This window comes from Bombina bombina, chromosome 3 (assembly GCF_027579735.1).
Source record: "Bombina bombina isolate aBomBom1 chromosome 3, aBomBom1.pri, whole genome shotgun sequence".
Lineage (NCBI taxonomy): Eukaryota > Metazoa > Chordata > Amphibia > Anura > Bombinatoridae > Bombina > Bombina bombina.
In genome coordinates, this window is record NC_069501.1 from 937,844,622 (window position 1) to 937,860,540 (window position 15,919).

The window sequence follows — 15,919 nt, forward strand, 5'->3', positions numbered from 1 at the left end:
TCTATTCACAACCTATTTATTTCACGTTCACTTAACCTGTTAGCCCTCACTGAAACTTGGCTCTCCTCCTCTAACACAACTGCTGTAGCCTCTCTGTCCTATGGCGGCATGCACTTCAGTCACACTCCCAGGCCTGGAGACAAACAAGGAGGAGGAGTAGGAATTCTCCTGTCTCCACACAGTACCTTTCACTGCATTCCTTCACCCCCCTCTCTTTCCTTCTCATCTTTTGAAGTTCACGCTATCCGCCTCTTCTCCCCTATAGCTCTTTGTGTTGCAGTTATCTATCGGCCCCCTGGCCCAGCATCACAATTTCTGGACCACTTTGAAGCCTGGCTTCCACATTTTCTCTCTTCTAATGTCCCTTCTCTCATCTTAGGGGATTCAACATACCCCTTGATAAGCCTAACACGCCTCCTGCCTCTAAACTTCTATCCCTTGCCACCTCTTTAGGCCTGTCCCAGTGGACAACATCTCCAACACACTGTGAAGGCAACTCCATAGACCTGGTCTTCACAAATCTCTGTGCTGTTTCCAACTCCCTTAACTTCCCCTTTCCTCTCTCTGACCACCATCTATTAACTTTCTCTCTCACTCTACCTGCTACATCTTTGCAAGCCCCCAAAAAACTGCTACCTCACAGGAATTTAAATGACTTGGATCTCACAGACTTTTCCACTCAACTGAGTCCTCTGCTCTCTGACATTTCATCCCTCTCTTGTCCAACCCTCGTGACTCTACAGTATAATTCGGCACTAAAATCAACACTTGAAAAAACTGCACCCTCCATTCTTCGACGTACATCAATCACTCGACGGCAACCGTGGCACACTAAACAGACCAGATATCTTCAGCGATGCTCACGGGCCGCTGAACGGCAGTGGAGGAAATCACGCGCCTTTGTTGATTTCCAACATTATAAATTCCCCCTTAAGTCCTACAACTCTGTGCTCAGCCTGGCAAAACAAGTCTATTTCTCCTCCCTCGTGTCATCTCACGCATCCAACCCCAGAAAACTGTTCTCAACCTTTAACTCCCTTCTACATCCACCTGCCCCCCCGCCCACTACCAACCTCACTGCTCAAATTATTGCTGATCACTTCAAAAATAAAATTGACACGATTAGAAAAGAGATCTGCACCTCGCACCCCACAAACCCAGCGATCCTACCCACCCCTTCTATTAACAAAAATCTATGCTATTTCCCTCCTGTAACAGAGAAAGAAGTCTCTGCACTCCTATCCTCGGCTCATCTCACAGCCTGCCCACTTGACCCTATTCCTTCACGACTTATTCCACCTCTCTCTGCTTCACTAACCCCTACCCTAACTCATCTCTTTAACCAATCCCTCACTGCTGGCACATTTCCTGACACATTCAAGCATGCGTCAATCATACCAATCCTAAAAAAGCCCTCGCTTGACCCCTCCACGCCTTCTAACTATCGACCGGTCTCCTTTCTTCCCTTTGCTTCAAAATTATTGGAACGACTAGTCTATAATCGGCTAACTCAATTTCTCACAACTAACTCCTTACTTGATCCACTACAATCTGGTTTCCGCCCTAAACACTCAACAGAAACCGCTCTTGCTAAAGTAACAAATGACCTGTTATCAGCCAAAGCAAAAGGCCATTACTCATTACTAATTCTTCTTGACCTGTCCGCAGCTTTTGACACAGTTGACCATCCTCTCCTCCTAAAAATACTACATTCATTTGGCATCCGAGACACAGCCCTCTCCTGGTTTGCATCATATCTTTCAAACCGCTTGTTTTCAGTTTCCTTTAACAACATATCTTGTGATCCTATGCCTCTCTCAGTTGGAGTACCGCAAGGCTCTGTCTTGGGTCCCTTGCTTTTATCTCTTTATACATCCTGCCTCTGAAAACTTATAGCCTCCTTTGGATTCCAGTACCACCTATATGCTGATGATACCCAAATCTATCTTTCCTCTCCTGATATCTCTCCCTCTTTACTCAACCAGATTTCTGACTGCCTCTCTGCAATTTTCTCTTGGATGTCTTCACACTACCTCCAACTCAATCTGTCCAAAACTGAGCTGCTTCTTATTCCCCCCTCTTCAAGACATCCGACACCTGACATTTCTCTGATGGTTGGAAACTCTATTCTCAACACCTCACCCCAGGTCTGCTGCCTTGGGATCACACTAGACTCAGAACTCACATTCAACCCACATATACAAACGCTTACCAAATCCTGCCATTCACACCTACGCAACATTTCCAGAATTCGTCCCTTCCTTACTCAAAATACTACAAAAATACTTATTCATTCCCTCATCCTGTCACGCATTGATTATTGCAATCTACTCTTAAATGGCCTTCCAAAACACCGCCTCTCCTCCCTCCAATCTATTATGAATGCTTCTGCTAGACTCATCCACCTAAGTCGACGATCTACATCAGCTGCTCCGCTCTACCAGTCTCTACACTGGCTCCCCATACACTCCAGAATACAATTTAAAGTATTAGCCCTAACCTACAAAGCACTCAACAGTCTAACTCCCAACTATATTTCTCTCTCATCGTGAAATACTCCCCATCCCGTCCTCTTCGATCAACCTCTGACCTACGTCTCTACACTCCTGTTATCTCTACATCTCACTCCCGCCTCCAAGACTTCGCACGTGCTGCTCCTGTCCTCTGGAACTCTCTACCCCGCTCCATCAGACTGTCTCCAACCTTGTATAGCTTCAGAAGATCGTTGAAAACCCACCTATTCAGAGAGGCTTACCATCTCTCCTCCATCCCGCATCCGAACCAAGCTAATACATGTACATGAACTGCCTGACTCACTGCTGCAAATACAACCGATGTAACAAGCTACCCCAACCTTATGTCTCTGCACCCTAAACCTATAGACTGTGAGCTCTCCGGAGCAGGGCCCTCTTCCTCCTGTGCTAGATTTGTTTAGTCTTGTTTTGTATTGTATCACAAATCTTTGTCATTGTATACCCCTATCATTGTACCCAGCGCGCTATACAAATAAATGATAATAATAATAATGCTGTAACCAAGAGCATAGCAGTGACTTGTGTAAGTAATTCAGACGCTTCAATAGCTCAGCTGCTATAAAAAATGTGTGTGTAAATCCATTTATTTCCTAGGTAGATGGGATGTAAAGTAATCATTCACATTAAATATTTGCTGGAGAGCCAGCCACCCTACCTTAATTTTGCTAGTGCTGCAAGGGAATCTGTAGTCACCACAGGGAGGGGTGGAGCTAAACAAGCACGGACGGTATGCTATAATAAATTCAGAACTGCCACCAGACCAGAGTGCCTCTACTTCCAGACCACCTGACCGTAACTTGCTGTGATAACAGACACCAGAGGAGGGGAGAGAGGGGCTGAATGAGCATACTAGACAAACTCAGAGAACTCAGACAGACAATAACAGTAAAATAACTGCAGCATTCTGCAGAGCTGCTGCATCATTCGTCTTACAATGACTGAAGTCAGGACAGGAGTGTTCGGTCTAGTCTCTACACTAAAACTAAAAAACAAAAAACTGAAATGCCGCCCCTGTAAAGTGCCGCCTGGGTCCATGGGACCCACTTGGTCCCATGGTTGAGCTTGCCCTGCTAACACCCCCTAAATGAACCTAAATTACAAAATACTAAAGTTACTATTAAAAAACCTAACAATACTTTAAAAATAAAAAATAAACTAAGTATAAATTAAAGGGACAGTCTAGTCAAAATTAAAATTCTGGTGTAGACTGACCCTTTAAACTACAATTACATAAAAAAAAAAAAAACTAAGATTACAGAAAATAAAAAACAAAATTATCAAATTTTAAAATATTATACCTAAGCTCTATGAAAATAAAAAAGCCCCCCAATAAACTACCCCTACTCTAAGAATAAACTTCCAGTAGCCCTTAAAATGGCTTTTTGCAGGGCATTACCCCAAGATAATCAGTTCTTTTACATTAAAATACACAAAGTCCCCCCTAACAGTAAAACCCCACACACACACCAAACCCCCCAAAATAAAAAACCTAACACTAAAAAACCTAAACTACCCATTGCCCTGAAAAGAGCATTTGTTGGGCATTGCCCTTAAAAGGGCATTTAGCTCTTTTACAAAATGCCCACCCTAATAAAAAAAAACAAAAATTAAAAATAAACCCTAAGTCTAACAATGTTGGTACTCACCAATCCTGAAGTCCGACGGAGAAGGTCCTGTCCCTTGTGGTGAAGTCTTCTTCCAAGTGGCGACCTCTTTTTTCTACTTCCAGGAACAATCCGTCGTGGAGTGGAGGGCAGAGCTGAAGACCGATGACCGTGGAGCTGAAGACCGGCGACCCTGGAACTGAAGACTGGCGATCCTGGAACTGAAGAACGGCGACTGCGGAGTCATGGAGCAGGTAGGATCCTCTTCGTACGATCGCCACCGTACACTGGATAGTGAATTCAAGGGATGCGATTAAAAATGGTTTCCCTTGAATTCCTATTGGCTGATTTGATTCTTCAAATTCAAATCAGCCAATAGGATGAGAGCTACTCAAATTCTATTAGCTGTTCAAATCAGCCAATTGAATGAGAGCTACTGAAATTCTATTGGCTGATTTTTTTATTTTAATAGTAACTTTAGTATTTTGTAATTTAGGTAATTTGGGTTAATTTAGGGGTGTTAGGTTAGGGGGCATAGTAATTTAATTATTTGCGTTGTGGGCTTTGGCAAGTTAGGGGTTAATACTTTGATAGGTAGTTTGCGTTGTGGGCTTTGGCGGTTTAGGAGTTAATAATTTAAGAGGTAGTATGCGTTGTGGGCATTGGCGGTTTAGGAGTTAATACTTTAACAGGAAGTTTGCGTTGTGGGTTAATGGTGGAATAGGGGTTAATAGTTTTATTAGGTAGTTTGAGATGTTGGGGTTGGCGGATATAGGGGTTAATACTTTATTTGTAGTTGCGGTGTGGGTTTGATTGCGGATATAGGGGTTAAAACACATTTATTAGTTATTGCTGTGGGGGATTGAGGTTGACAGGTAGATAGATATTGCGCATGTGTTAGGTATTAGTTTATTTTTGCAGGCAGTTTCGGAAGTTACGGTGCTCCCATACTCAGCGCAAGGCATGCTGCTGCTGCTGCTTTAGTATTGCGAGGTGAAAATGAAGTAAGATTTCTCCATTTTCGCCATGTAAGTCCTTGAACTAAATAATGGATACCAATTTGCGATGCGGTCCCATGTTAGCTTATGGGAGTAAAAATTGTGGGCGACGGGTGAAATATATGCGCGTAACTTGTATGCTATGCCGTATATGTAATACCAAAATCGTGTAAAAACTGGCGTCGCCGGCTTTTGCGACGCTGTGTGTTTACCATCTCAATTTGAAGTTTGTTCCATGAATCCACCACCCTTTTTGTAAAAAAAATGCTTCCTCACATATTTTTTTCTGAGTCTGCTATCCTCTAATTTAAGATTATGACCCCTTGTTTTAGCTTTTTTTTTTTTTTTTTGTGGAAAATGCTTTCGGATTCCACTTTATTAAGTCCCTTTATATATTTGAACGTTTCTATAATGTCACCTCTTTCCCTTCTCTACTCTAAACTATACATATTTAGGTCATAGGGGCCAATTTATCATGGCCCGAATGGGGCCAAATACATCTGTTTCCGCGAGAGCCTTCAGGCTTGCCAATAACAGGAGTTAAGAAGCAGTGGTCTTTAAACCACTGCTCTTTAACTCGTACGCCTCCTCTGAGGCAGCGGACATCAATCCGCCCGATCTCATATGATCGGGTTGATTGACACCCCCTACTAGCGGCCGATTGGTCGCGAATCTGCAGGGGTCGACATTGCACAAGCAGTCGGCATTTATCACCGGACATGATTCGCTACATGTTCACCAGACACTTGATAAATTGGCCCCATAGACTCTTTTATTGTACATTGTACATTGAGTAGGGAAATGTTTTAAATAGTGTATGCTATGGGCAAGGACAGTCTACAGAATTGTTATTGTTTAAAAGATAGATTATCCCTTTATTACCCGTTCCCCTGTTTTGTATAACCAACACGGTTATATTAATATACTTTTTACCTCTGTGATTACCTTGTATCTAAGCCTTTGCAGACTGTCCCCTTATTTCAGTTCTTTTGACAGACTTGCATTTAGCCAATCAGTGCCCTCTCATTTGTAACTCCATGGGCGTGGTCACAATGTTATCTCAATGGCACACATAAAATAACGCCCTCTTGCTGTGAAAAACTGCCAAATGCATTGAAATAAGGGGCGTTCTTCAAGGGTTTAGAAATTAGCATATGAGCCTACCTAGGTTTAGCTTTCAACCAAGAATACCAAGAGAAGAAAGCAAATTTGATGGTAAAAGAGAATTGGAAAGCTGTTTAAAATTGTATTCCCTATCTGAATCATGAAAGTTTAATTTTGACTAGACTGTCCCTTTAAGGAAGAAACTGTTGTTGAAAATCCCTTCCAACATTTTAGTCTGAATTTTGCATTATGGCTATGGATAATATTCATATTGTTAAGCCATTGGAAAAGGGGAATCTGTGCATATTGGCACCTGTGTATTTTATGTACAGTAGATTGGTGTTCACTGAGTAAACTGCAATCCCTAGAAACATCTGATTTCCTCCTGCTAGAAATAATGGAATGCATACTGAATATCCTATCAACATAAAGGTTAACGTCAAACTCTAAGCCATCAAGTTTGTCAGACTACAAAGATACTGAAGAAAATCACTTTTTCATCATGAGTTTACACCGTAAGAAGGAGGACCATATTTTGTTATGACATTTTGCTTCAGAACAAACAGAGAAATTGGGTGCTTTATCTTGTTTGATAAAGGCTGAGATTGAAAGTCTTTGATATTCCCATCTGGAAATGTTATTGCTTCCTTCTTATCGACTAATGGAGTTTGCATGCATAAAGAAACAGCACCTGCTGGTACCCTTGTAATTTTCTCCCCTTTCTATACTTTTTAATACTCTTTATAATGAAATATGGTGACTGATAAAATATATAACAAACAACTGAAAATAACTGGGTCACCCTGAAAACACAATTATTTATACTCCCATTTAAAAATGTTTGCTAAAGTGGACACATGACAAAAAAAATATTTTATGCTGAGTGCTACACCTACTAGGAGGCTTGCAGGGCTATAATAGTTAGTGAGAGTTTTCACACTTAAAGGGCCACTAAAACCAAAATCTTTCTTTCATGATTCAGATAGAACATACAAATTTAAACATTACAATTTACTTCTATTATTATTTTGCTTCATTTTTTAGATATCCTTAGTTGAAGAAAAAGCAATGCACATGGTGAGCCAATCACACGAGGCTTCTATGTGCAGCAACCAATCAGCAGCTACTGAGCATATCTAGATATGCTTTTCAGCAAAGAAAATCAAGAGAATAAAACAAATTATATAATAGAAGTCAATTAGAAAGATGTTTAAATTGCATTCTCTTTCTAAATCATGAAAGAAAAAATGTGGGTTTCATGGCCCTTTAATTCTCTCCAATTGTTGATCTCACTTAAAAAAATTAGGCTCTTTAGAATAACATATTACTTGGCGTGTTTTCTCTCAGATACTTTTCTCACTTTAAAAGGGCATTCTTAATCAAAAATTGTGTGACTGAAATCATTACAGTATTTATTTATTTTAATTAAAGGTCATGCAACTCAACATTTCTGAGTATACAATTATAAAACCCTTTAATATAAACAGTATCTTACAAAAGTTAATACACCCCTCACATTTTTGTAAACATTTTATTATATCTTTTTATGTGACAATACTGAAGAAATGACACTTTGTTACAATGTAAAGTAGTGAGTGTACAGACTGTATAACAGTGTAAATTTGCTGTCCCCTCAAAATATCTCAACACACAGCCATTAATGTCTAAACCATTGGCAACAAAAGTGAGTACACCCCTAAGTGGAAATATCCAAATTGGGCCCAATTTGCCATTTTCCCTCCCCGGTGAGATGTGACTCATTAGTGTTACAAGGTCTGAGGTGTGAATGGGGAGCAGGTGTGTTAAATTTGGTGTTATCGCTCTCACACTCTCTCATACTGGTCACTGGAAGTTTAACATCGCACCTCATGGCAAAGAACTCTCTGAGGATCTGAAAAAAAGAATTGTTGCTCTACATAAAGATAGCCTAGGCTATAAGAAGATTGCCAAGACCCTGAAACTGAGCTGCAGCACGGTGGGTAAGACCATACAGAGGTTTCACAGGACAGGTTCCACTCAGAACAGGCCTCGCCATGGTCTATCAAAGAAGTTAAGTGCACATGCTCAGCGTCATATCCAGAGGTTGTCTTTGGGACATAGTCGTATGAGTGATGCCAGCATTGCTGCAGAGGTTGAAGGGGTGGGGGGTCAGCATGTCAGTGCTCAGACCATACGCCGCACACTGCATCAAATTAGTCTGCATGGCTGTCGTCCCAAAAGGAAGCCTCTTCTAAAGACAAGCAAACTAAGTAAATGGATTACTGGAACATGTCTTGTGGTCCAATGAGACCAAGATAAACTTATTTGGTTCAGATGGTGTCAAGCGTGTGTGGCGGCAACCAGGTGAGGAGTACAGAGACAAGAGTGTCTTGCCTACAGTCAAGCATGGTGGTGGGAGTGTCATGGTCTGGGCTTGCATGAGTGCTGCCGGCACTGAGGAGCTACAGTTCATTGAGGGAACTATGAATGTCAACATGTACTGTGACATACTGAAGAAGAGCATGATCCCCTCCCTTCTCAGATTGGGCCGCTGGGCAGTATTCTAACATGATAACGACCACAAACACACCTCCAAGACCACCACTGCCTTGCTAAAGAAGCTGAGGGTAAAGGTGATGGACTGGCCAAGCATGTCTCTAGACCTAAACCCTATTGAGCATCTGTGGGGCATCCTCAAATGGAAGTTGGGGGAGCGAAAGGTCTCTAACATCCACCAGCTCTGTGATGTCATCATGGAGGAGTGGAAGAGGACTCCAGTGGCAACCTGTGAAGCTCTGGTGAACTCCATGCCCAAGATGGTTAAGGCAGTACTGGAAAATAATGGTGGCCACACAAAATATTGACACTTTTGGCCAAATTTGGACATTTCCACTTAGGGGTGTACTCACTTTTGTTGTCAACGGTTTAGAGATTAATGGCTGTGTGTTGAGTTATTTTGAGGGGACAGCAAATGTACACTGTTATACAGGCTGTACACTCACTACTTTACATTGTAGCAAAGTGTCATTTCTTCAGTGTTGTCACATGAAAAGATATAATAAAATATTTACAAAAAAGTGAGGGGTGTACTCACTTTTGTGAGACACTGTATATATATATATATATATATATATATATATATATATATATATATATATATATATATATATATATATATATATATATATATATATATATATATATATATATATATATATATATATATATATATATATATATACTGTATATATATATATATATATATATATATATATATATATATACTGTATATATAATATATATATATATATATTATAACATTTTGTTCTCTTGATATCATTTGTTGAATAGCAGAAGCAGCTAGGTAAGCTCAGGAATCTGCATGTGTTTAAAGCGCTATATAGCAGCACTGTTTTTTAAACATTGTTATATATCTGCCAGGGCACTAGATGGCAGCAGTGTTTACACAAAATACCTACCTAAGTATACTCTTCAATAAATCATACCATGAGAAAAAAATAAATTTGATAACAGAAGCAAATCAGAATTAAAAAAAAAAAAAAATATGCTTTAGCAGAATAATGCCAAAAAATGGGTTTCATGTTCTTTTAATGATTCTTACTCATAAAGAAGCTAAATATATAAGAAATTACTTTCTGAAGAACGAGAAACAATTCAGCTTCCAAACAGGTAATTGATAGCTACATGCTACTTACACCACCGACCTTGTTCTGCACATGACTACAAATTATTTGTGGCTTCCAGCAGGACTTTACTTTTGGGTTTAACCCATACTAATTTAAAGAATTATATTTTGGGGATTATCAAGGGCAGAATGGCCCTTGTTTCTGCGTGAGCGATCAGGCTTCCCGGAAACAGCAGTTAAGAAGCAGCAGTCTTAAGACCTGCTCTGAGCGGCGGACAGCAATCAATGCCATTCGAATATGATCCGGTTGATTGACACCCCCTGCTAGAGGTCGATTGGCCGTGAATCTGCAGGGGGCAGCATTGCACAAGCAGTTCACAAAAAGCTGTCGGCATTCAGCGATGTCTGTCGGATATGATCCGCTGAGAGGATCATGTTGGACAGACCGATGATAAACCGGCCCCTATGTATTAGAATGGCCCTTTAAGTAACTGCAATTCTGTTTGTACATTTGCAATGGAGCTGTATATTTTCCATTTTGTAATACATATCACAAAGTACATAATGTAAGCTGTGAAACTTTTATTGGATTCATGTCATTCAAGCACAACTGTATACATTTTAAAACTGCGGATATAAGGTTCTGAATATGATTTCTCTTAGAAAAGAAATGACCTTTAACATTATCACCAACCGTACTAAAACCCCTTGCTTAAAAATATTTTAATCATTTATAGATTATGACTTATTTTTTCAAATGAGTGAACATAATGTATATAGCACCTACTTCCTGATAAATTAAATAAGGTTTTGACAATTTCTTGAAATCCTGTGGAGCTGAATAATTTGTACACAAGTACTTGCTGATGTCAGCATTACCAGTCTCTGTAATGCCTACATGAGCGCTCATGCACGGATATGACATGACTTCAGTCAAATTGACATGTATGACCTTTCATTTCAAAACTCTGTATAGTCAGTCTTTGTAGCCCTCTATAAGTCATGATCATTCCCACATAATTTTATAACATGAAAGATGGCTGATCTAAGTCTTAAACTGCATGGTTTGTCTTCAACAAGCAAGGAAAGAGAAGATCACAACTAGAAACAGACAAATCTGTATAAGCTTGTTGCATGGTTTGGTGCCCACTCAGGAGGCAACCTCTTTTTTTATACTTGTGTTGTGCGATAAAATGCCTGGGTTATAGTCATATAAGGAGTATTATTATTATGTGCAGCAGAAGAGATTTGCTTATTCTACACATGTCCTGAACATTATTCTAAAAATGGTTGCTTATTGGCATTAAAAGAGTGACTCAAGTTAGTAAAATTTCAGGGGGAGTTGCATATTCTCCCTCTTTCCTTTCCTTGAGGAACACCCAGGGGGCAAATCCAGGGGGAATGCATGGGAACTGAGTTTTTGCACTATTTTTGCAGGTGGAACTAAGTTCCTCCTGGACAGAGAACAGAAAAGCTTCGATAAACACTGCTGCTGCTGGTGGGAGGAGTTGGAGCACAGTCTGGTTAGAGGGATAGTGAAATCCTCTGGTAATGGGCAGTGACACTTTCTACAATACACTAAATGCAATGGAACACATGAAGCTTACATTTCTGTGTGGCTTGCTCTGGGGTTATTTAGCTTCCCTCAGCAGAAATAGTACTTTTAAGTGGGTGAGATTCTGTGACAGAGGAGGAGTCTGGAGTTGCGGTCAGACACAGAGGTCTCTGAAAAGGAAAGAGAAGGAAGGAAGGAGGGTGTGAGGAACTGAAGCTAAGTATTGACATTAAACAACAGGCGTTGTTTCTAGTTTAGTTATTTTAATGTTGTTTTAAAATAAGTTCAGTGTTTCACCAAAGAAAAAATGTGCTCATCAAGCAGGGAAGAGTCATGTCCTTCCAGCTTCTGGCTTTCTCTCTGATTGGGATTCCTTTTAGTTTTTCCAGAGATAGGTGGGCTAAGGTTTGTAAGGGAAATACATGTGTACACACAAAGGAAAATAGTCCTTATAATTAAAGGTGTTTGTGAAACATCTTGTAGTAGGATAAGCCTAATTACTTTATTCTACACACCAATAGTAAGTTCAGTTTGTTTATCTATGTTGGTGTCTGTATTTCTATCAATTTATGGCCAGCAGGCCAAATTCTCTGCAGAATGTTGACCTGTGCAAGATAATATATTTGCTGCAGATTCAACCTTAGCAGTTTCATCCCAAAGTACAAGGTGACCTGTTTTGCTTTCAATGTTACTGTGCCCTCATGCCTCCTGCTTCCTGCTTCCTCTGCCAGTGTTACTTGCTTTACATTTACTTGGTATACATGTTAATGGTAAATGAAAATGACAGACACCTTATGGCCATAATTTTACTTTAAATCACATTATCATTGTTTTTACTGCAGAGTGAGTGCACACACAAACCTTATCAAGATCATGATATCAGATGTTTACATTACAGAGCTATACATGTCCTGAAGGCTAGGGAGTAAATGCAATGGAACACATATCTCCTAAAATTTTACTAAGGCTTTGAGCTTTTTGAATTATTCAACATCATCTATATACAAATGCCCATACATGTATTCTAAAAAGTGTGTCTGGCTTCTCAGTGTTTAGTATCACTCTGTGGTCCTCTCTGCATTGGACAGTCAGTGGTGGTACCGATCGTTGGTGGGTGGGAGTGTAAGGAGAAAGGCTGGGGGGCGGCCCATCGCTGGAGGAGGTGGGAGGAGGGCGGGAGTGGGTGGGACCGCTCGGCCATGCTACAGGGTATAGAACAAAAAACAAAAAACTGCATCATTGAGGGGGAAGAAGGTAGTAGGGGCAATGAAGGGGATCCCATGTAGGATCCGTTAACAGAAAGGGATCTGGGAGGGGGAGTGTATTGAGGGGTGGGGGGCTGCTACACTACAGAAAAAATGGGACTTTTATTTTTTTTTCAAACAAACTGGGTACTGGCAGACAGCTGCCAGTACCTAAGATGGTGGCAAATAGGTAGAGGGGGGAGGGTTAGAGAGCTTTTTTGGGGAGATCAGGGAGGTTGAGGGGTTTGGGGGGGAACCAACACTGCAGCAAATATATTAAAAAAAAAAAAAAAAAAAAGGCTTTTATTTTCATACTGGCAAACTTTCTGCCAGTACTTAAGATGGCGGTGACAATTGTAAGGTGGGGGAGGGAATAGAGCTGTTTGAGGGGGGTAAGGGAGGGATCAAGGGGTGGGATGTTTCAGGTGGGAGGTTAATCTCTACACTAAAGCTAAAATTTACCCTACAAGCTACCTAATTAACCCCTTCACTGCTGGGAATAATACAAGTGTGATGCGCAGCGGCATTTAGCGGCCTTCTAATTACCAAAAAGCAATGCCAAAGCATGTATGTCTGCTATTTCTGAACAAAGGGGATCCCAGAGAAGCATTAACCATTTGTGCCATAATTGTACAAGCTGTTTGTAAATAATTTCAGTGAGAAACCTAAAATTGTGAAAAAGTTAACGTTTTATTTTTTATTTGATCGCATTTGGCAGTGAAATGGTTGTATGAAATATACCAAAATGGGGCTAGATCAATACTTTGGGTTGTCTACTAAAAAAATATATATAGTTTTGATAGGTAAATATAAAAAAAGGCTCTATTTCTGTTTAAATGTTGTGATGGCAAAAATGCTAAAAATGCTCTTTTGGGGAAGTTTTTGTTTGAAATGCTTGGTCCTTAAGGGGTTAAAGGGATATGAAATGAAACCCCAATTTTTTTATTAGAATGTCCCATTTAATAAATGCAATTCTCTTTGTACATTTTCAATGGAGCTATATTTCCCACTTTGTTATACTTATCACAAAGTACATAATGTAAGCTGTAAAACTTTTATTGGATTCATATCACTCAAGCACAACTGTATACATTTTACAACTGCAGATATCAGGTTCTGAATATGATTTCTCTTGGAAAAGAAATCTCCTTAAACATTATTACTAAGTGTACTAAAGCCACTTGCTTGAAATATTTGAATAATTTATAGATTAAAATATTAATATTATTATTATTGGTTATTTGTAGAGCACCAACAGATTCTGCAGCTCTAACATACACACCTATACTTTGCAATGTAATTTGCAATGTAATTTTATTTTTTAATGTATATATTTTTTTTATTTTTTTTTAACAAACTTTTTATTTAATTTTTCCCAAAAAATATTTGGGGGTCACTGCCCCACTTGCCACAATGGAAGAGCCTCAACTGTGTATACGTATATATACTGTATATTTTCTTTCCATTCAAATTTTGTGTTTCACTAACCTAAACTTTAAAGGGATATGAAACCCTAATTTTTTGTTTCATGATACAGATAGAGCATGCAATTTTAAACAACTTTCTAATTGACTCCTAGGCCTCTAGTTATCAAGCCGTCAACCTCAAATACGCTGGAATTCTGCAGCGTATTTGTGGCGAGGCTGATTCGCCTAAGTTATCAAGCCCTACACACCGGCAAAAGTAGAATATAGTGACGTAAGCTTCGATCCGCCGGAATCAGTCCGACACAGATCGATTCTTACGTCACTCCAGATGTTCCGAACGCAAGTTCGGCACAATCTGACTACTTTTGGGAGTTATCAAAAAACTAGCAGGTACACTCTGCACTTTTCCAGCCCAGCGTATCTGGTTTTCAATCCGCCGCCCTGGAGGCGGCGGATCCCATAGGAATCAAAGTAGCGAAAGTTCATGTTCACTGCTGCCCGACATCTCATTGATTCCTATGGGAGCTGTCTACACCTAACACCCTAACATGTACCCCGAGTCTAAACACCCCTAATCTGCCCCCCCTACACCGCAGCAACTAAATAAATGTATTTCCCCCTAAACAGCCACTCCCGGACCCAGCCGCAACTATAATAAATATGTGAACCCCTAAACCGCCGCTCTCGGACCCCGCCGCCACCTACATAATACCTATTAACCCCTATCCTGCCCCCCCTACACTGCCGCCACCTATAATAAATTTATTAACCCCTATCCTGCGGATCCCGGACCCCACCACAACTAAATAAATTGTTTAACCCCTAAACCGCCGCCCCCGGACCCCGCCGCCACCTATATTAAACTTATTAACCCCTAATCTGCCCCCCCTACACCGTCGCCACCTATAATAAATTTATTAACCCCTATCCTGCCCCCCCTACACCGCTGCAAACTATAATAAAATTATTAACCCCTAAACCTGTCTAACACTAACCCTAACACCCCCCTATCTTAAATATTAATTAAATAAATCTAAATAAATATTACTCTTATTAAATTAGTTATTCCTATTTAAAACTAAATACTTACCTGTAAAATAAACCCTAAGATAGCTACAATGTAATTAATAATTACATTGTAGCTATTTTAGGATTTATATTTATTTTACAGGTAACTTTGTATTTATTTTATCTAGGTACAATAGCTATTAAATAGTTATTAACTATTTAATAGCTATTAAATAGTTATTAACTATTTAATAACGACCTAGCTAAAAGAAATACAAAATTAGCTGTGAAATAAATCCTAACCTAAATTACAATTAAACCTAACACTATACTATCGTTGAATAAATTAAATTAATTAACTACAATTACCTACAATTAAATACAATTAAATAAACTAACTAAAGTACAAAAAATAAAAAAAAATAAGTTACAAAAAATAAAAAAAGATTACAAGATTTTTAAGCTAACTACACCTAATCTAAGCCCCCTAATAAAATAACAAAGCCCCCAAAATAAAAAAATGCCCTACCTTATTCTAAATTACAAAAGTTAACAGCTCTTTTACCAGCCCTTAAAAGGGCCTTTTGCGGGGCATGCCCCTAAGTAATCAGCTCTTTTGGATGTAAAAAAAAATACAACCCCCCCCAACATTAAAACCCACCACCCACATACCCCTACTCTAACCCAAACCACCCTTAAATAAATAAAATTGCTGATCTGAACAGCCAATAGAATGCAAGCTCAATCTGATTGGCTGATTGGATCAGCCAATCAGATTGAACTTGAATCTGATTGGCTGATTCAATCAGCCAATCAGATT